The sequence below is a fragment of the Vicugna pacos genome, chromosome 10 (assembly GCF_048564905.1).
Source record: "Vicugna pacos chromosome 10, VicPac4, whole genome shotgun sequence".
NCBI classification, from domain to species: Eukaryota; Metazoa; Chordata; class Mammalia; order Artiodactyla; family Camelidae; genus Vicugna; species Vicugna pacos.
This window is the reverse complement of record NC_132996.1, coordinates 56,628,812-56,651,501: the sequence shown is the minus strand read 5'-3', so window position 1 is coordinate 56,651,501 and position 22,690 is coordinate 56,628,812. Positions and strand designations below refer to the sequence as shown.

The following is a 22,690-nucleotide window of genomic DNA, read 5'->3' as shown; positions in this document are numbered from 1 at the left end:
CTCCCAAATTTATCCCTTCCCGCTCCCTTTCCCCAGCAACCATAAGATTGTTTAATGTGTCTGCAAGTCTGTTTCCATTTTGTAGATGAGTTCATAGTGTGCTTTTTTTTTTTTTTGAGATTCCACATATAAGCCATATCATGTGGTATTTTTCTTTCTCTTTCTGGTTTACTTCACTTCGAATGATTTCTGTAGGTCCATCCATGTTGCTGTAAATCGCATTATTTTATTATTTTTTATTTTTTAAAGCAGTTTTTCCAGTATCTTAAGTTTTTAAATTATGTGTTACAACCCATTTAGAGCGTCATAAAAACAATTTGGTGACTATGACAAGTATTTTTGAAAAATGAAATAGAACAGCAAATATTGAGATATCACACATAGTAAAAAAAATGTTTCATTCGTTTTATATACTATTTGTTTCAGTTATATACATGTGAATAGGTATATTAAATAACGATGATGTAAAAATATTTTTATTGGGGGTTGCACTCAAAAAGAGTTTGAGTTTATTTATAACAAGATTCCACTGGAGCCGGAGATACATATTTTTTCCTCTTTTCCAAGGTTACAACGAACACAAGCAGCAAGGAGACTCAGATTTTATGAATGCAGTGTGGTGGTCAATAGCAGAGATTCTGATGTCAAACGACTTTTTAAATTGCTTCCTCTTTTTTTTTTCTGTTCAAAGACAAAAAAGTCTTTGAATTCTCACTGAACTTGTCCTAAGGTTCCTGTGTGTCATCTTTATACCTTCCCCACATCAACTTTTAAATCCACCTTTTACTCAGAAGGAAATGAGAGTCCCTCAAATCACCTTTCCCACCATTCTACCTGTGTTTTGGGAAATGGGTACCTAGGAACCTGCTCTTGTCCATTTGTATCTTTCTGAGTAAGTGTCCGCTGAGGTCTCACGAAAGAGGCACAACCATGGCTTCCACAGTGCAGTTCTTATGTGGAAAACAAAATTGCTCTACCTGCCAAAAAAAAAAATTCACTTTCTTTTTGGTGCTTTTCTTTGTTTCTCAGAAATTTGCAGAAGTGAACTCCCTTTCCACATTTCTCAATCAACTCTCTCAAGAATGTCTTTAAGTATTAGCTTCAAATAGAAAGGACAGGAAAGGAAGATAACAAAGCAAGTTTATGTGGTTTCTATCCTCAAACCTTTAGGGGAACTTTCCAAGATAAATAACTATATTTCCAATAATGCCACAAAATTTTACTATTGCCTGAGAGGAAAGGAACACTAACATTTGTTAAACAACCATTCTGCAACAGAACTTCATAATACAATGTAAATTAACCTTGTTTTATTTTACCTGCAGAGGTTTGTCTTATAATGTTTTAAATCAATTGGATTTAGTTGCCAAGATATAAAAATCAGCAGATTTTACACACAGTCCAGATTGCTGACTTCTCTGAAGCAATCTGAAGATGTAGTTAGGTAAGACACAGTAGTCTTATATTAGTTTGCTAGACACCTGCCATAACAAGATAGCACAGACTGGATGGCTTAAATAACAGAAATTTACTTTCTCACAGTTCTGAAGGCTAGAAGTCCAAGATCAAGATGTGGGCAGGTTTGGTTTCTTCTGAGGCCTCTCTCCTTGGCTTACAATTGGTCACTTTCTCACTGTGTCCCCACATGGTCCTCTCTCTGTCTGTGTATGTGTGTCCTAATCTCTCTTCTCATAAGGACACCAGTTGTATTGGCCTAAATTCACCATATGACCTAATTTAATCTTAATTACCCTTTAGAAGATTCTATCTCTAAATACAGTCACATTCTGAGGTCCTGGGGGTTAGAAGTCCAGCATATAAATTTAGGAGGGGGACACAGTTCAGTCTGTAATAATCCTCATGGTAACAATTTACACAGTCTGAGTCATAGAAATGTGATTGAAAAGTCACCGTAATCTCCACTGCTCCCTATTGTCTCCCTGAAGCTGGGGCTGAGTTCCAGTAGTCATTTATCATTTGCATGACTTCTTTTGAGTAGATTAAATGCATTTCTTTAAAAATTATTTGAATTTTCCAACCCAGTTTTAGAATCCCACTGGCCTCCTTTTGAATTCCAGCTTTATCCCTTCTTAGGTAGCTTTGAGAGTGTTGCTTAAATATCTGAGCCTAAATCTGCATACCTTCAACACAGGACAAAAATACCCATTATTGTGAAAACAAAGTGATTCAGAGCAAAATCTTAATATATAATCTTCCTTTCTTTTCCTTGCTTCTATTATTTTAATATGCGTATCAGAATGGTTTGGAATAATTTCCTAGAATAGTAAGATCCCCTGAGCAGCAACAGCAGCATCACCTGGGAATTTTCTAGAAATTTAAATTCTAAGATTCCATCTCAGACCTACTGAATCAGAAACTGACATGGGGCCCTTCTAAAGCCTTCTAGGTGATTCTAGACATACCAGATTCTGAGAACTATTGATTTAGAATGTGAATTCCTGTAGTGAAGTCCTATGACTTCTCACTGGCATCTACATTTTTTTAATAATAAAAAAAAAATAGATGATAACACCCAGAAATTCTACTTCCACATCTGCAAAATGTTTGCCATGTAAGAACCTATATCATAAATTTTTTTTCTAAATGTTAATCATTATATTTATTTTGTTGGTATTAATAATCATTAACTGAAATTAGTGATAAAAGACAACACAAATGAACACTGTAATGAAAATAATTACTTACATAGTTTAAGATTGGAAAGAAAAGAACATTTAATCACTTTACTTGGCTTTCCTTGTTAAATGATTCATCAAGTCTCCAAATAGCTGTCATACCTTGAAGAGAGAGAGAGAGAGACTTAACATACAAGTGACTTATCAAAACTGACAGCAAATGGCATTTTCATTTACATCTGAAAACAGAATAATTCCAGGAGCCCAGACAAATTTAATCCCTGTCCAATACTGGAGCAGAGGGGAGAAATTTTTAACAAGGGATAATGAAATGCTCTTAGGGATTTGGAAATTTCAGTGGATAGAGACAAATCCTTGTTCTGAAGGGTCACACTAGTGCCAAGTACAAGGAATGCTGGTCTGAGCTCACCTTCTGTTGCAAAAAAAAAAAAAAAAAAAAAAAAAGGACGAATCTGACAAGGGGAAAAGACATAGGCCAGAATTCTGTCACTTTACGTAATGCCCAGCTATTCAGCCTTAGGAGGCAACTCAGCGTCCAGAATAAGGGCTTCAAGCAACTGCTCCCCAACTCCACGTGCCATCCAGCTCCATGGGATTGGAAGGCATTAAGGATTTGCTGGTTACATGTTAGAGTAGTGTTCTGAAAGCTCCCTTCTCTCTGAGAAGTTTTAATTTGGAAGAAAAAAGACCAAAAAAGGCACATGGATAGCACAGTACCTGAAGGTAACTCAAAAATAAATTTACTTATAAATTTACTTTACAAAAAGAATTATAATTCCTCAACTGATTGGATCTTTACCTCCAGAAAGGCCATAAAATAATTTTTATAACTTTTTTAATTCTTAAAAGTATCCTTTGATGAGCTTTTATAGATAATGAAACTGAAGTTGAGGGAGGTTACCTAATGGATTCATAAGTCAACTCAGGCTCTTCTGATTCCAAACGCATATTTCTGAAAACCGTGCCCCATGGAGTTAACAGTTGCTGCTAACAGAAAATTCTTGAACTTATCTTACTGGACAACAGATAAGGGAACTGCTTATTAAAACCCCATTCCTTGTAAACTGCCTTCATCGATTTTTCACTTAGTTTTTTTTTTCTTTTTTCCTCTTTAATTGCAAACCTTCACGGAGAGCAACCGGTTTTTTTTCAGGAATTTGTCGTCAGCTCCCACACAGCACAGAAGCCTACCGGGTGAAAGCTGGGATTCCCAAACCTAATACTGGGCCTGCGCAGAGAGCCTCAAACTGGGCCTGCGCAGATGTCGGATGACTGACGTACTGGCGCTCTGACGTCACAGGGCCGGGAAACACCAGCCTCAGATGCGCTACGGCGTCCATTTTGAATACGCAGACACACGTAAGGCAGATACCCAGATGCACCGCAGCGGAACGGCAACTACTTCACCGTTGTCCTAGTCCCAATTCCCTTCCCTCACGCCGGAGACCACCCTGCTTATCCCATAAATATCCCAACCCTCGTCACCTTCCGGGAGGTGGGCCTGAGAATGGTGCTCCCTTTCCTCGCTCCGACGGCTCGTAATAAGCTTCCTGGGCCGTGAATCTCGTCGTGTCTGCATTGGGCTCACTGAGCCTCGGGCGAATGGACCTGGTTCCGCCATAGCCGTCTCGCCACATGCTCAGAGTTTCATAATTTATAAGGTAACTTCCCCATATTACCTCGCCTAAGTCTGTGTAAGATTTGTAAATACATACATGTATCTTATATAAAATACAGTTGTATCTATACCTTTTATGTAATGCTGTTTTAGTGAAATAGTATGTATGTATACACTGTCCCTTAATCACACCTCATATGGTCTGTTTACTAAAGAAACTGTCGTAAAGAAGGTAAGTAGATTTCCCAGGGTCATCCAGCTAGGAAATTGTGAAACTAAGACTTAACCTAAATTTGTCTGAGTACAGGCATCACGGCTCCCAGTTCACTAAGGGGAAATTAACGAAAGTTCTCTGGATTTTTAAAAATTCTTAATGAGGTTGGTTTTTATCAATTAGGCTCCAAAATGGAGCCAGTCCAAAATATGAAGGCAGGCAGTAGGTGATGTGTATTAAAGCACAGGAGAGGAATGGACTCATGATTGGGACAGGAGAGTCTTAGGTATCTACTGGTGGCAGGAAGATCACATGTGAATAGTTGTCTGGCTTATTGCTCCACCTGAGCAAATGGAACCCTGGACCAGCATCTTAGTCAGATGCTGACATTTGTAGAGCTGTCAGGTATCAACCTTAAGAATATGAATATCTGAAACTGCCTGATGGGGAAATAAAGAGTTGTACATATGTTTACAGACATATGATGCTTTTGCTGTGGACCACATGGAAATAACAGCTGCCTCGAGAGATGAGACATGTCTGGTTTTCAAGAGACCTAGGTTCAAGTTCGGATGCTACCTAATGGTAAGTTTCCTTTTCAGTGCCTCCTTTGGGGTATCTATAAAAGTATGTTTAAAATAATAATAATTACTACTTCCACATATACAGTGCTTAAAATTGGGCAGACACTGTGCTACGTATTTTACACATACTATCAGTTACCTAGATATTAGTGTGGTCATTTTATACAGGAGAAAACAAGGCTTAGATCAGCTGCTTTGGTCATAGTCACACAGATATAAAGGGGCAGTTAGGGATTTGGACAAATTATAATTAAGTCCAAAAATTGTCCTTTTAACTACAGGAAGGTTTTTCATCCTTGGCAAGAAATGGAATGAGATGCTGTATCAGGCCTTTGGAGTCAGACAGCTCTTGGCTAAAACCCTTACTCTTCGATTTGTTAGTTAACCTATCTGTGCCTCAGCTTCCTTTTCTGTAAAATGGGGACACATACAGCACTTCTGACAGGATTATTGAGAGGATGAGATCATTTCTGTGTCTTAAGTTTTTCATCCCAGTTCCTGTATTCCATAGATATTGCTGTGGCTCTTTTGTTGTTATTAAAGTTAATGAATTTTCATCCAGCCTTGAAAATCTATGATAAGAAGAAGAAAGGGAAGCTTACGGGAATGACCCTGAAGAGTGTGTTTTTAACAATACCTTGATCAGATATCTAACAGTATCTTAGGTCACAAAATATGGAATTGAAAAAAAAATCTGCAGTAGCTTCTCAGCTACAAAGATGGAAATTAAATCCATGAAGTCAAGGACTGTGTCTTAACCATCTCTATAACCACAGAATCTTGCAGAGATTCTATTTTATAGTGGTCACTTAAAAAATCATTTAAATTGAATTTGAGGCTTAACTGCAAAGAAATGACTGGATTTTACAGAAATTTTGAACATGCATTTTTGGATTAAAAATGCAGCTCTCTAATATGAGAGCATTTGGCCTTAAACAAACAAACAAACAAACAAACAAGAAAGAAAACCACTTCTAGACAACAGCTATATTTAGAGATCATTCAGCATAGGACTTTTTTCTTTGTTTTCTAAAATACCATCTGCCTTCATTAATATTCAAATGTAGATGAAAACTGTTTTTCATAGACTCCTTGTAATCTCAAGTACCAGTAACCACTCAAGCAGAGGGATCAAAAGCAAATTCTCTAATTCTGAAGTGTTGGCTTTTTTAATATTTCATGTAAATGTTTTCAGTGGACTAAATCTAAAAAGTGATTTAAATAATGTTAAGAATCTATGGTTTTTCAGTTGATGCCAAATTTTGCTTGTCTTCAGATATCCACCCTGTTTGTACAAGAATTCTCTATGTATCTAAGCTATCTTCCGCAGTAATTCAAAGAGTGAAAACAACAGATCAAATATGAGTCTTTACCCTGTCATCACTCAAACCTTAAAGCAAACTTGGGGCTTTTAAGATGTCAAGGAAAGTTCAGCAATATTATTTCACAAGAAAAAAGAGAATCACAGTCTTAAGATTTGGGTGTCTTCTAAATGTCCTTCCTTATTTTAGATATCAAATTACATTTCTTGTATTATCTAACACGAAATCATTTTATTTTATAATTACTAAGTTATATATCTATTATAAAAAAGTAAAATCTACAAATGAATGGTTTCAAAAGTAAAAGTTCCATATAGTTATACTCCCATAGATGCTGTTAATGGTTCAGAATATATTCTTAAAGTTCTTAACTGCCTGAATATTTGTGTTTTTCTATTTATTAACTTTTACAGATATAGTTATATTTTAATTGTGTGTATTTACACATATATAATATAGTCAACTGTTTCCATATTTTGAGTATTTTATTTTGTTATTTCAGAATTATTCCTCCCAAATGTGAAAAATATTCTCTCTTTTACAGTGAGTTTTCTATGATTTGATCAATTTTGTTAATTCTTTTATCCATTCTGATTTTATTTGGGTATGATAAATGTTTACATTTTCCCTAATTGCTACCCGTTTATATAGTTCCATGAATTATTAAATGATTTTTTAAAATTATTCTTTCAAAATTTGATTTATAACATATATACAGCTTATCAAAGGCCATCTAATTCTGAACACAAAAGAGAAAAAAATCATAGATGACCTTTCTAAGTGATACTTTTGGGGGTAAATGTCAAAAGTAGCACCTCTTAATAAGACAAAATATTATTTCTATTAATAGCATCACATCATTTCCTGATTTTTTTTTTCTTCAGACAACACAGAGGCACATATTAATTAAACTAGAAGCCAGGCAGTTTAGTTAGGAAGTACAAGCAAGTTTTCAGATGGGCCTCATATGACTTAGGGAGACAAATAATGAATACACCAACTCCATATGTAATCTTCTATGTATTAAAGCTGTCACTACAAAGCAGTTAATGATTTACAGAAGAAAAATTAAAAGAAACATGACCCACTTAAGTGATGAAATTTAGGCCATAGTTCCAAGAGAACTTCTCTATGAAAAATATGAAAAGCATAAAGACTGCAAAATATCTTAGACTGTAAAGTCATTTTAAAGCAGCAGTTCAACAATTTTAGGTGAATTCTGAGTCCCTTTTACCAGACAGACTTTGAAGTCTTGGCATTCTGACAATCTAGAATTTGCCACAATGCTGTCCATACCTATTCATGGCTCCTGTGGTTTTAGAAGGATCTTAGTTCTCAGCCCACATTTGCTGGCTTTCTATGGTGCAAAGCACTGGGCAGATGATGGTTACTCACTGCCTTTTCCTCTAACTTTGGAGATTTAGCAAGGAGCAGGCATGAACAGAGACACAGTCTGACTGGAAAGAAACCAAAAATAAAACTAATAAGCTTCTTGTACTGTCTGAATAGACTTCCCCAGTTCTTCTTGACTTCAACAATGCTTTTACAGGTAATTATCCCATTAATCCTTGCCCAGTTTCTACCACATTGGTGACTTGAACTAAGCAAGAGACACAAATATAACATTACATCTATTAGGGAATCAGACTTTTCGATTTCTTTGCCCGTGTGTAGAGAGGTGACCGTTTATTTGGCATTCTAGGCAGATAAAGATGCTCGAGAATAGATTTGAGGAAATTTCAGAAAACATTTAAGCCTTTTTTATGTGACTGACTTAGAATAATGTCTCCACTTTCAAAGCATTTCATTATCTTTAAAAAAACATTTTATTAAATCATGATTGGCATTAAAAGAAAAAATGACATTTTTAATGTATACTTGATAAGTTCGGAGATAAGAATACCTCCACAAAACTATTGTCTGTTGGGGATACCCAAGGTGTATATAAAAAATGCAGACATTCGGAATCTTGTCTCTTCACAGTCTAAGCACTGACACAGTTTCCATTGTTTCCATTTTTATAGGTTTTTTTTTTTTAATGTTTCATGTGTGAATCAGGACAGGAGTGTGTTTTTGTTTGTCTTGAAATCTGTTCCTAATTCCTATTTTGCCAAGACCATAGAGAAGTTTTCAAACAGAGTCCCTTTGCGTATGTTGTTTTTGGATAAATAGCAATGAGCAAACCTGGTTTATAGTAAATTAACATTGATTATAGTAATCACAGATGTGCAATTAACAGTTGGTCTCTACCTTTGCCCAAGAATGCAAGGAATTTTAAATCACTAAGAAATTCATGCTTTTTTTTTTTTTGGTGTTCATTTTTTGGGGGAGTGGGTTGGTAATAAGAATTTGAAATCGACTTCTGGCCTTTACATAAATATTAATATTTTGATTTCATAATTATCACTTTTTAAATCTATGGCTAGTAAATAATTTCATAATCTTACCTACATGGTGAGGGACGCTTGTGTTGAGAAATACCAGGAGGTATTTTGGGGCCCATACTGATGTTTCTTCAAGATAAATGTGAGTCCTAGGACGAGACTCTGTGGACAAATCCTTATTCGCATTCTTTTATTTAATTGTTAAAAATTCTGTGAGGTTTGTTATTCTATTTATAAATAAGGAAACGGTCCAGAAGGATTAAATAAGTTTTCTTAGGCTACTAGCAAATGGCAGTCAGAATTTGAACTTCAAAGCTCAAAATGGCCTCATTGCGTCTTGAAACATTTTTCTAAGCTTGTATAAAGGAATTGAGGAGTTGACTGGGAATTGGGTCCTGCGCACCCCTAGTAGTCTCCTGCCTGAATATCCCTAAACTTCCTGGGTAGAGTTGGACCCCACATAGAGTGGCTTCCAGGGAGAGAACATGGCTTGTATTTTCCTGCTGAGACCTCACTATACAGGCCATCTTGTCTATTCTCCATGAGCCATCAAATCTGAGTCAAATTCTATCCCTCCTAGTGTGAAAGTCCCTAACAGTTTCAAATGACAAACAGAAAAGCATCTTAGGACCTGAAAGTTAACTATATTATGAGAACCACATCTGCTTCTCCAGCCTCTTTCCCTTATCTTCTTTCATCAGTGATTTCTTATCACACTACCTTCTTCTCTCCTGCAGACTTGCCAGCATCATTCATACTCCAGAGCCTTGGCACATGCCCTTCCCCTCTACTTGGAACCATCTTTCTCCATGTCTTTGTGGGACTCCTTCCATCTCATCATCAAGTTTTCAGCTTATATGTCACCATCTCTGAAAAGCCTTCCCTGACCACCTTAGCTAAAGTGCCCCTCCATTGCCGTATCACAAACCATTATCTTCCTAATTGTTTTTATTTCCCTTACCACTACGTAAAATTATCATTTCTATTTATATTTATCACTGTTTTCTTCCCACATTGGAATGTAGATAGGGAAATTGTCCTGTCTATTAAGCTATTCCCACTTCTTGAACAGTACCATGACCATAGTGGAGAGACAATAAATATTTGTCAAATTATACATGAATTAATGAATTAAGCACCTGATACATGATAAGTGCTCAGTAAACACTATTTCTATTTATTTAAAAGCAATATACCTCTCTAGAAATCAGTTAGTTCCTTGTAAAACTAAACACACAATTACTGTTCAGCCTAGCAACTGCACCTTGGGGCATTTATCGCAGAGAAATGAAAATTTGTTTACAAAAATCCTATACACAAATTTACATAGGAGCTTTATTTATAATAGCCCAAACTAGAAGTAATCCAGGTGTCCTGAAATGAGTTAATAGTTAAAAGGACTGTAGTGTATCCCTGCCATAGAGTACTGTTCAAGAGTAAAAAGAAACTACTGAGTACACTCATCCACTTGGGTGAATCTCCAGGAAATTATGCTGAGTGAAGAAAGCCAATCACAGAGGTTACATACTGAATCGTTTTATTTACATAACATTCTTGAAAAGGCAAAATTGTAGAGATGGAGAACAGATCAGTGGTTATACCGGTTAGGAGCAAGGAGGTAGTAGGAAGGAGGAAGTTGTGATTATAAAAGGACCAAAAGAGGTATCCTTGTGGTGATGGAACTTCTGTGTCTTGACTATGGTGGTAGAGACATGAATCTGTACATGTGGTATATAGAACGAAATACACCCCCTCACACACACACATACATAAATGAGTACAAGTAAAACGGGAGAAATCTGAGTAAGATTGTTGAGTTGTATAAATGTCAATATACTGGGTATGTCATTGAACTATAATTTTGTAAGATATTACCTTGGAAGAAACTGGGTAAAGAGTATGCAGAATCCTTCTGTATTTCTTAAAACTGCATGTGAATCTACAGTTATCTCAAAATGTAAAATTTAATGTTAAAAAAGCAATATAATCTTAAAACATGAATAATTGTGTAAGAATCTTGTTTTAAAAATGAATAAACTGCTGCCCACAAACAATACTGAGAGAAGTTGTGTTAAATAATTCGAACTTATACTGACACTGTAACTTATGATCCTATTGAAAGAATGACTTTTTTTTTCTGCATCTTTCTCTTTAGACTATGTTCATTATTTTTTCTTTTTCTTAAATTCAGAATCAAGCTTTCTCATTTAGTTGGAATGTGTATTTGTTCAGAGGCACTGGAAAAGGCTAATTGTATCTGTGCAAGAATCACTGGACATGGTAAACCTGGGAAGTAAAGCCAAATTCCCAGATATACACCATTAGAACCTGTAGTGAATGTAGTAATGGATGTATTTCTCCTTCGTTAATTAAATTCACAATTTGGCAAGTGCTGCTGTGGTGGTCTTAGGTGATCATGTGCATGTGTGTTTTAGCATGGCTGGCTCACACCTAAGCATGGGACACTGGTTTGCTAGCCAAATTCTCTGAGGAAATAGAATATAGAATGTTTTGATTCTGACATATTTATTTAATCCAGATCTGAAATATCCACTTTGGGTCCATGAAATTGTCATGTTTAATTATGTGCCAAATTTTACATTTTCTTAAGGGGTAAGATTTTTATTCTTTTGAAAAGATCATGGCTTTAAAGTTAAATAGAATTGAATTTGAAGCCTAGTTTTGTCAATTGTTAACTCACTATAAAACTTAAGTAAGTCATGTAACTGTGCCTGTCATGCCTTTGCTCTCCTCTCCACCAGTGATCCTATTCCCTTATGTCAGTCACTCACTTGCATGGTCATAACCTAAAATTTGTCATGATGTAGCCCTTATACAGGCTCAGTTGTATGCATCCCATCCTCTGACCACATCTATCTTCTTTCTGTTGACAGAGTTTCTATTACCAGACTCCAGTGATCTTTGACCCCAGTGAGACCTCCTTCCTTATCCCAAAGCCATGAAGAATATTATTCTATATTATTTTCTGTAAATTTACTCTAGAAAAGTTTTTAGTCTTTTAACTGTGTTTTATTTTGTGTAGTTTCTAGTCTTTTAACTGTGCTTTATTTTGTATAGTTTCTATTGGCTATGGCTTCAGATTTTTCTTCTGCAATAGCCAATCTGCCATTAATATTCTTAGTGTATTTTTCATTTCAGATTACTCAATTTCGTAAATTTCATTTGAGTCTCTTTTTGCATCTTCCATGCTCTCATCATCAGTTTAATAATTTCTTCTTGAACATATACAGTATATTTATAACAGCCATATAAACATGCTTGTCTAAAACTTCACCATCATTATCCCTTCTTGGCCTGTTTCTGTTGATTGATTTTCTCATGGTTAAAGCTTGAATTTTCCTGCTTATTTGGATACTTGGTCACTTTTTCTTGGATTACAGACATTGTGAATGTATGCATGCATATCTAAAATCTAACTGGATAATTGTAGGAGGGATTTTTAAAACATTTTAAAAATTTTTATACATTTTAAAGGTTATTTCCATTTACAATTATTATAAAATATTGACTATATTCCCTGTATTGTAAAATACATCCTTGAGCCTATCTTACACACAATAGTTTGTATCTCCCATTTCTCCACCTCTATATTGCCCCTTCCCTCTCATTGGCAACCACTCGTTTGTTCTCTGTATCTGTGAGTCTGCTTCTTTTTTGTTATAGCCACTAGTTTACTGCATTCTTTAGATTCCACATATAGGTAATATCATACAGTATTTGTCTTTCTCTGTCTAACTTATTTCGCTTAGCATAATGCCCTCCAAATCATCCATATTGCTACAGATGGCAAAATTTCATCCTTTTTAATGGCTAAGTAGTATTCCATTGCACATGTACACCACATCTTCTTTCTCCAATCATCTGTTGATGGACATTTAGGTTGTTTCCGTATCTTGGCAAATGTAAATAATGCTGCTATGATCATTGAGTGCATGTATCTTTTCTTTTCAAATTAGTGTTTTATTAGGAAATAAAAGCAAAAGTAAACAAGTGAGACCTAATTAAGCTTAAAAGCTTTTGCATGGCAAAGGAAACCATTGACAAAATGAAAAGACAACCTATTGAATGGGAGAAAATATTTGTAAATGGTATGACCAATAAGGGGTTAATATCAAACATATATAAACAGCTCAGAGAACTCAACATCAAAAAGTAAAAAACAGAGAACTCAACATCAAAAAAAAAAACAGTTGAAAATGGGCAAAATAACTAGATAGACATTTATCCAAAGAGGAAATGCAGATGGCCAATAAGGCACATGAAAAGATGCTCAACATCTCTAACCATTAGGGAAATGCAAATCAAAACCACAGTGGATTATCACCTTACACCAGTTAAGAATGGCCATCATCAAAAAGTCTACAAATAATAAATGCTGGAGAGGGTATGGAGAAAAGGGAACCCTCCTACACTGTTGGTAGGAATGTAAATTGGTGCAGCCACTGTGGAAAACACTATGGAGGTTTCTCAATAAACTAACAATAGCACCATGACCCAGGAGTTCCACTCCTGAGTGTAAATCTGAAAAAAACAAAAATACTAATGGGAGAATGGGAGCGATTGTTTTATTCTTTTTTTCCATGTGAATATCCAGTTGTCACTGTATAATTTATTGAGATGACATTCATTTCTCCCATGGTTCTGTAGTTCTTTGTCATAATTCAAATATCCTTACGTGTATATTGTTTCTGATCTCTCTTCTGTTCCATTGATTTACTTTCCTTTTTTCCCAATACCATGTAATCTTAATTACTGTAGCTTTACTTAATCTTTAATTTAGCTTTATTTACTATATAAGACTTTTTACACAAAGTGTTATAACAAATAGCTTTATACTAACCCAGTCAAATATTTTATTCAAGAATGCTGTATTCAAAAGTATATCTACCTAATAATCCAAGATGGTACTCACTCTGGACCCAGTTTCAATATAATGAAAGAGCAGTATGTATGACTACAAATAAATGCATACAAATGACACAAATAAAACTGTGTTTCCTGATGCCTAGGACTACCTTCATGACGTACGTTAAAATGTTTGTGGCAGACAGACATGTCCTCAAAGTCCTTTCTTTAAGAGAGGCATTGAATCACTACATAAGCATGTTTTGCATCATTGTACAAATTTTTAAATATTCCTATCACAGGTCACATAAATGTAATTTAATGATTCGCAGAATTGTGTAGAAATTGTTTAAAATTTTTTGTACTTTAATTTTCCATTTTTAAATGTGCAACCTTTAACAACATTAATTACTAACTGCTTTTTGACTTCATCATCCAACCCCATGTGGGAGCCCATGATTGGGTAAACAAATTGTAACAGACCCCAGCCGCTTGTCTCCTTAAAGAAGAGCAAATGTGCTTAGTAACTGCCTTGCTTGCATAGTTGAGGTTTTAGATAGCACTCTGCTCTTTGCAAAGCAACAACCCAGGCCCTTGGCTATAAACGCTGGGCGTGCCTGCTGTTAAATAGTCTTCTATCCTCAAAGCAAGGAACTGGCTGGGCTGGTGGTCTGCTTTAACATATCTATAAGAATGTATCTTGCTCCCCTCTTCCCATGACTTCCCTAAAGGTAAACTGTAGGCCCCCAAAGGAAGGAGCCTGGGGCTGGAATGGTAAACAAGTTATAAAAAGCTGCAGACTCAGAGGTGAGAAGGCTGGTTAGTCACTGACGGGTGAGACCCCCAGAAGGGGGCAACCTAAGACAGGCACAGCCGCCTTGAGTCCAAGAAAAATGTTAAGCAGCTTCTTCTCAGATGTTCTGCCCTGATAAGCTGTAAGGCTCGCTGATGTCATCAGGAACATGACTTACCAAAGCATAAAGGGTCTTCTGACCTTGAGCCAGACTCTACAATCTAGATCCCACCTGTCTTTCCCTAAATTCCTGCATTCCATCACACAACTGTCAGTGATTTCTCCTTTGATTGTACACAATAAATGTGGGGGTGTTTGAGAGGCTCATGGAGATGGCTCCCGACTCCCTCTCGCTCTCTTGACTTTTCCACAGAGTCTTGAGTAATTCATTCCGTTTCGGTGGGACTTCTGCTGGCCAGAACCCACAACTGGTGATGAACCCACAACCCAAACAGAATTTGATTTGGTTTCAGGAATTGCGTCCTTTTACCAAAGCCTGAACTTGGAAATGCAACAGCACAAGTGCAAAAGCGACTGTGCAGCCTGAAGCTGCAAACCCTACGCCAGTAGCTCTCTACCAGATGAGTCTTGTTTCTAGCCTACAGCTGGCTAGCGTCAGCATCACCTCAGAGTGCAGAATTAGAGAGAAGAACCTGGAAGGTTGCTGCTCTACCAGCACAGACGGGCGGTTTTAGACTTTTATATCAACTTCTTGCCCTGTTAAGTGGGCAAAGGGATTTTCACCTGTGTAAATATGCATGTGTTCCTTTTAAACTGTCAGCATCAGAAAAGTCTTGTAGCAGATTTTGCAGGCACTCTTCTGAGCTCCCTCTGCGACTAAGACGTTGACCCCTGATGAGGCCTTCTTGCACTTTGACAGAACACCGACAGATGCCCTCATTGTAGGTGGAACGCCAGCATGGCACGGATGACCATGTTCTAATGAGGATGTGACCCCATTCATCATCGCCAGGAAGCAGCAGAGTTTTTAGGATCTGTGAGTTCCTGACAGTTCTTACAGATAGCATTGAGGCGATACTGTGAAATGTTACTGGCTCCTCCTCTTCGGGAATCCATCCTTACCCTGGGGACAGAATAGTGGAGACTTAAACCAGACCGAGAGAAACAGAACCCAGACAGTTCATGGCGGCCCACCATTTCCTTCATAGGCCTAACAGAATGGAATCTGTAAGTTCATTGGACAGGTTTTCCATGTGAGATCCAGGGGCATGTGAATACCAGTCTGTAAGGCCCAGCCTCTGGATTCAGGAAACAAATTGCCTCACACTCCCATCTGAAGTCACTAGTGATGCTGTCGGTGGTACATTATTGTCACTATTCTGATCTATGCTAAAATTACTCCTTCTGCTCTTTTAAAGTAATTTGAAATGCTAAAAGTAGGCTTCTGTTCTAGGTTATAATCTAGGTTATTCTAATATATGAATGTGATCTACCCAGCCGCTGCAAGGCTGGAGAACTGAAAAACTCTGAGGTCTTTCTTCTCAGCAGTTACAACCATTCCTTCCACCTTCTCGGATTCCCTACCTTCAGCTGTGAGCCCACATAGTTCACTTTCTCCTGTGGTTCAGGGAGCCCAGGGTTAACGATTTAGACACCATTCTCATGTGCTTCTTCTCAAAGAGGCCAACTTAAGGATTTTGACAATGAAAACCACTATTCTCAGCTGCAGCTTCCTGCTCAAAACTTATTTCAACTTGTGATGCCATTGGCAGCTATGCTGTATTAACAGTATGGTATGAGCTGGGCACCTAGACAAATCTTGAGTGCTGAAAGAGCGGTCAAACATGACAATACTATCTTCCTGGTTTTTGGTCATGTCATCTGATTGAGGGTTGTCCATTTTCTGCCCTGGGTTGTTTTCACTATGTTCATATAGCTTGTGTTTCATTAACCTTCTTATCTTTGTGGTTTGTGCTTTTATGAAATTTGGGAAGGCTTTTAATCATTATTTATTCAAATATTTTTTCCTGGTCTTCTTTCTCTTTTCTGGGACCCCAATTCCACATATTTAACCACTTGATATTATACCAGAGGTAGATTTTTATTTTGTTTCAACCAGAAGTAGATTTTAATTTTGTTTCAGTCTTTTATTTTTAACTCTCTGCTCTATTTTTAATTGTTTTTATATCTATATGTTTTCTTCTGCAGCATTGAAATTTGTCATTACCTCTCCTTCAGTGCATTTTTCATATCAGATATTTATTTCTCAGTTTCAGAAATTTATTTCTCAGTGTGGTTTTTTGTTAACTTTTTCATTTCTTTCATTGCCATTTTTATATTTTACTGAACATATGCAGATATTTATAATAGCTGTTTTGACACATTTGCCTGCAAATTCTATCATATCTATTCTTTCTAGATATATTTTGATTGATTTTCTTCTGGTTAAGTTTCAGATTTTTCTGTTCATTTGGATGCCTGATTATTTTTAATTGGATGCCAAACATTAAAAATTTTATGTTACTGAGTGCTAGATTTTGCTATATTTCTTTAAATAATGGTGGGCCTTTTGGGGACACACAATTAAGTTATTTGGAATCAGTTTTATCTTTTTGAGTCTTGCTTTTAAAATTTGTTAGAACAAGTGCAGAGCAAGCTTTTTTCTAAGATTAATTTAGCCTCATTATGAAACTGTTACACATCTGAAGTCTACCCCCTGCCTCATGAACTGCAGAGTTTTCCCACAAGGCTGGAAGAAACATAACCTATTCATAGCTATGTTAGCATTTGAAATTTTTTGGTCTACTGCTCCCTGGTTTTCCTTTCACTGTATTGGGTAGTTTCTCTCATGCATATGCGAATCAGTACTCAGCCAGAGATTAAGGGCCCTCCAGGAGGCTCTCCAAGCATCCCCCTCTGTCTCTTCCTCATGTACAACACTCTGCCCGCCAAATTCTAGCCGTCTTATCCTCTGAACACTCTACCCTCTGAATCCTCAGGTCTGTTTGAAGTCTTCATCTCTTCACTGTGATCTGGAAACTGTTTCTGTACATTTAGTTTGGGAAAACATGGGCTAACCTTGTTTGGTTTTCTCTCAGTTATCACAGTTTTGTTCTGCCTGTTGTCCAATGTCTGAAAACCCTTGATTTCATATATTTTGCCTGCTTTTCTGGTTTTTGTTTTTATTTAAGCAGGAAACTAAATCCAGTCTCTGTTACTCCATTATGGCCTGAAGTGGAAATCTCTAATTTACTTATTTATTTTCTGTTTTGTTTATCTTACCTATAATGAAATGAAAGCTTTATAAGGAAATAGATATTTGTGACTGATTTATTCATTGAGGTATGTATGCCAACTACCTAGAATAGTTCCTTGCACATGGTAAATACTAAAAAGTTATTTGTTGAATTAATGAGTAAATAAGTAGATAAATAAAACAATATAACTTCATAGTCTGTGTTCTCATCCTTTAGCCTACATTGTTTTTATTTTTCAGAGGAAGCCTCCATCCTACTGAAAGTTTTTGACTGCTTGGCCAGTTTCCTTATTACATGTTACAGTCACTATTTAGCAAAATCATTTAATTATGCCCTGGAGGTTCTAAAAATTGTTTGACTTAGATGATGGTATTTATGATGAAGTGGAAGAAAGGAAATACTCCAAAAACTTTCAGTGTTTCATAAGGCCTACAATTAGGTAATGTAATATCCAAGGTCAGCTTTCTAGTAAGAGATAGACTTGAATATTTATGCTCAATTTTGGAAGCTCCCTCTTTCACTGCTGTTCCCCCAATCCAGTTATGGTAGGTATTGTGCAGTCAGGAATCTCTATTAATATGAAAACTCAGCTGGAAGAAAGTTAATCAAACAGTCAATCAGTTTTTTAAATCAAAAAAATAATAAAACACCTCTAGTCTTAAAAATTACCGTCATTAATCAGCACTAGGAACAGCAGCAAATAATAAATGAACCCAGAACACCAATGGCAAAGAAGGAAGTTTATACCCCTGTTCAGGAAGTTTTGTCTTGGAAAGGCCTCAGCTAACAGAGTAGGAATGTGCCATTTGCCTCAGGACTTGAAAAGAAAAAAAAAAGCAACAGAGAGCATTAAGGGGAAAAATTACCATCTTAAATACATTCCTACACATGTTAGAAATGAACTGACTTTTGAAAGCTATTACCCGTTAATTGGAAAATCACAGAGCAGATGGAACCAATTAATCTACAATTGCAGAATTACTACAATCCAAACAAAAATAATTAACTCATTTGCAAGATATAATTTTTTTAAAGAAACTTTCCTCTAAATATCTCTAAAATTGGGCAAGAGGCACAGCATTTCATTGTCATAGGGGAGTTTAAACCATTCCTGGGGGCTTAATTTCCCTTCAGGATAAAGAGGAGCTGGTCTTATTGTGAAATGTTCAGCCCTAACTTCCAAAAAAAGAATACAGATGTAAAGCATGTTAAGCCAATTCGTTTAAGACTGTTATTTGTATCTACTACACATGAAGAACTGTATTAGTTGCGGATTATAAAATGGTGACTGATAATAGGTAAGAATTTTGCAGTCATGGAGTTTAGAGTCTAGTGTGTGGCAAATACCAAATCAATGCCCAAATAAATGCCAAATCGCAATCTTAATTCATGCTGTGAAGAAGGGCTACATGGTATAATGTGTGCTATAGGATGAATGTTTGGATTCTCCCCCGAGTCATATGTTGAAACCTAGTCTTCAGTGTGATGATATTTGAAGGTGATGACTTCAAGAGTGATTAGTTCATGAGGGTAAAAACCTCATAAATGGGATTAGTGTCCATATAAAAAGGGCCCCATGGAGCTCCCTTACTCCTGCCATGTGAGGAATAAGTTTCTGTGGTTTATAAGCCACCTAGTCTATGTTACTTTGTTACAGCAGCCTGAGCAGACTAAGACACCTAACTGTTGTTCCAATTTATTATTGTACTGTCTTCAGAAAGTTTACAGGCTGGGTTACAAGGAGGGAAATTCAGGAAGAAAAGCAGGTAGATTCTCTGAAGAGACGGAATCAGGGTTCAGAGAGACAGAGGGAGAGAGCTAAAGCTCACAGAACATAGTCCTATACTAAAGAGAACTTCAAAAAGAGAGAATTTCAGATACTACTGTTAGATCCTTCTCAGATACTCATCTGAGTTCTGATTCACACATGCATTTGATGAATTATCGAAGAGTGAGAAAGACTTTCTGAGAGTTAGAGGCAGTACTTATCTGTGCACAAAAAAGGCTGGTGACAGTGCTTGTTCCCTTTAGAAAAACAAACAAAAAAATACGTCATGCTCAGTGGCACATCAGGTAGAGTCCTAAGAAGGTCCTTACCCCATTAGTGAAGTATGATTAGTTCTAAACCAACACTGCTTTTGTCCCACTCAACAAATCTTAAAACAAACATAAAAAGATCAAATTGTATGTGAGTAACTTAACCATGTCACAGAACAAAGTTTAGAAATATTTGCAGGAATATAGACACTTTGCACCCAAAAAGGTAAAATTCACCATGTTTGGCAGTTGATTAAAGAATACTAGATAGGTATAGGGAAAGACAAACCATAAGAAGAAGAATTATAATTAAAAAATGACTCAGAAATAACATAGATATTAGGGTTGGCAGACATGGATAGTAAAACAGGTAATATAACTGTTCCAACTGTGCAAAAAGTTAAGTAGAGACATGGAAGATATAAAAAAGAATCAAAAAGGCCTTCTAGAGATGAAAATTAAAATGTCTGAGGTGAGAACTACAGTGGATGAGATCAATAGCTAATTAGTTTGTAGAAAAATATCCTTGAACTTGAAGGCATGACAAAAGAAACCATTCAAGATGGAACACAGAGGAAAAACATTGAAAAAAAATGATACCATCAGTGAGCTATGAAAGAACTTCAAGCAACTTCATATATACGTAATTGGAGTCCCCAAGGGAGAGGGGAGACAGGGGACAAAATAAACATTTGAGAAATCATGACCAGAAATGTATTAATTTGGTGAACACTGTAACTCACAAATCTAAGAAAACCAAAGTACTTCAAGTGCCAGAAACATGAATAAAACTACTTGAAAGATGCAGTATAATCAAATGGCTCACAACCAGTAATAAAGAGAATATTTTAAAAGCAGCCAGAGCAAAAAGACAGGAACACAGGTAATGATGACTTCTCAGCAGAAAACATGCAAGTGAGAAGACAGTAGAGCAACATCTTCAAATTCTGAAAGGAAATGAAAACTGTTAACCTAGAATTCTATACCTAGAGAAAGTAGTTTTTAAAAATGAAGGTGAAAAATGACCTTTTCTGACATACAGGAGACTTCAGCAGCAGTAAACCTGCATGTCATAAAATTTTAAAGGAAGGCTGTAGGTGAGAGGGAAATAGTAACAGATGGAACTATGGAGCATCACAAATGAGTAAAGAATGCCAGAAGTGTTAACTACGTAGGTAAATATATTATTTTTTAATTACAATTGAAATCTCTTTAAAAATAAGTGACTTTTAAAACAAGGTAAAAATACAGTGTGAGGTTTGTAACATGTATTAAGTAAAATGTCTTTAAAAAAAACCCATGCAAGTTAGGAGGGGAGAAATTGAATTATACAAAATTTAATGTTTATTCCCTTGCATAAAGTGGTATAACGTTGCTTGAAGTAAGTGTACTGAGATAAAGATGTATACTATAAATCTTAGAATAACACTAATACAAAAAATACAAGGTTGTAAATAATAAGCCAACAAAAGAGATAAAATGGAATCATAAAATAGAAAAGGGGTATTAAGAACAGAAGGGGGAAATAGAAAGCAAATAGCAAGATAATAGACTTAAAACTAATCACATCAATAGTTGCCTTGCATATAAATGATCTCAGCACATCAATTAGAAGACAGAGATTGCCAGGTTACATATAAAATCAAGACTCAAGCGTGTGCTGCTTGTAACAAACACATTTTAAATAATTGTCATAAATTAATTTATTTGGAAAGGAAAAAATATAGCATGCTATCACTCGTTAAAGAAAGCTGCATCAACTACATTTATACCCAACTACATTTTAGAGAAAATAATATAAAGAAGGATCTTCCCTTTTAATGAAAACCTAGAAGCTAGATGTTGGTTTTATGTATTTCAGCAAATAATTGAATTATTTATCTCAGAGCATAGAGTTATCTTATAAGCATCATTGTCCTATTGGCCTGGACTGTAAAAAATTAGACCACACAAAGGATGCATGCAGCAAGAATAATGCTATAGTTCTAGAGAGAGAGACCAAATTAATTCTTTCTAAACATTTGCTTGTGGTGTATAGATGCTAACACAGAAAAACAAAAAAACAGAATTCAGGTTAATTCTTATTTCTTTAGTACATTAGAGGCCATAGACATGAGCACAGAAGCTTACAGGACTGTCAATAAATCAAAAAATTGTCTTTCCCCTTCTAGTCCTACAAATCCTAGAAATGGACTTTAATTGAAGCTGGCGGATACTGGACATAGACAAAACACTTGCCAATATCTACCCAGAAATATTATCCAAAAGTCTAACAGTACTATTTCTGAAGGTTGATAAATCAAATACGGGGTTAGATCTCTGCCTATGCTTTGAGGCTCTTACACGTGAGATCTCCTGGCCGATACGTCGTTTCTGTTCTGTTCTTACAAGCCAGATCCTCTCACTCGTTGAAACCCTTATTCAAGAAGTAGGTCAAGAAGCACAGTCCTCACAAAATCTTGTTACTCTGCACCAGAGTCTCTGGTTCCCCTCACCCTCAGCCCTGCACCAGTTTTAAAAATCAAACTGCTTTAATCAAACTTCAAAACATATGTATAACTTTTTTTCTGTCTGTCTGCCATGGATTTCATTTTAGTATTCATGTATTTTTTTTCCCCAGACAATTTCTAATGAATCTTGCAAGTCTCACATTTGGAGGAAACACATTTTGAAAGGTCAAGTAATTTGTCCAATGAAACAGTTAGTAGGGGACAGAACTTAGATTAAGGCATTTATTTACTCAACAAAAATTTATTGAATGCCTAGTACATTCCAATCACTGTACTTGGCTTTAAGAGTGCCTTGGTAAATAAAATAGAAAAGACAAAAATAAGTCCCACCCTTTGGAGCTCAGATCTGTCTGATGGAGAACACATGATTTTGTTACTATCTCCTATGACTTCTCTACCAAAGAGCATCGAAACTTTCCCTTTCTAATTTCCCACCTAAGATGCCACCAAGAAGATATTTGAAATATTCCTTGAATAGAAACATTCT

General features: G+C 36.1%; 1 protein-coding gene and 1 long non-coding RNA gene across 8 annotated transcripts in view; one reads left to right on the top strand and one right to left on the bottom strand.

The window, feature by feature from the left end:
- Window positions 1–865: 865 nt before the first annotated feature.
- On the bottom strand, window positions 866–3,863 carry LOC140699021 (uncharacterized). Its single transcript, XR_012077055.1, has 3 exons — window positions 3,559–3,863; window positions 2,707–2,798; window positions 866–977 (listed from the first exon to the last, which is right to left on the bottom strand). It is a non-coding gene; the product is annotated as an uncharacterized lncRNA (long non-coding RNA).
- A 116-nt stretch (window positions 3,864–3,979) lies between these two features.
- The window catches only part of LRRC4C (leucine rich repeat containing 4C), a 1,285,379-nt gene continuing 1,266,668 nt past the window's right edge, over window positions 3,980–22,690 (top strand). For all 7 annotated transcript variants that reach the window (XR_012076693.1, XR_012076692.1, XM_072969820.1 and 4 more), the window contains exons 1-2: window positions 3,980–4,318; window positions 4,967–5,074. The gene's annotated coding sequence lies outside the window, so the exon portion shown is untranslated. The remainder of the gene's footprint in view (window positions 4,319–4,966; window positions 5,075–22,690) is intronic.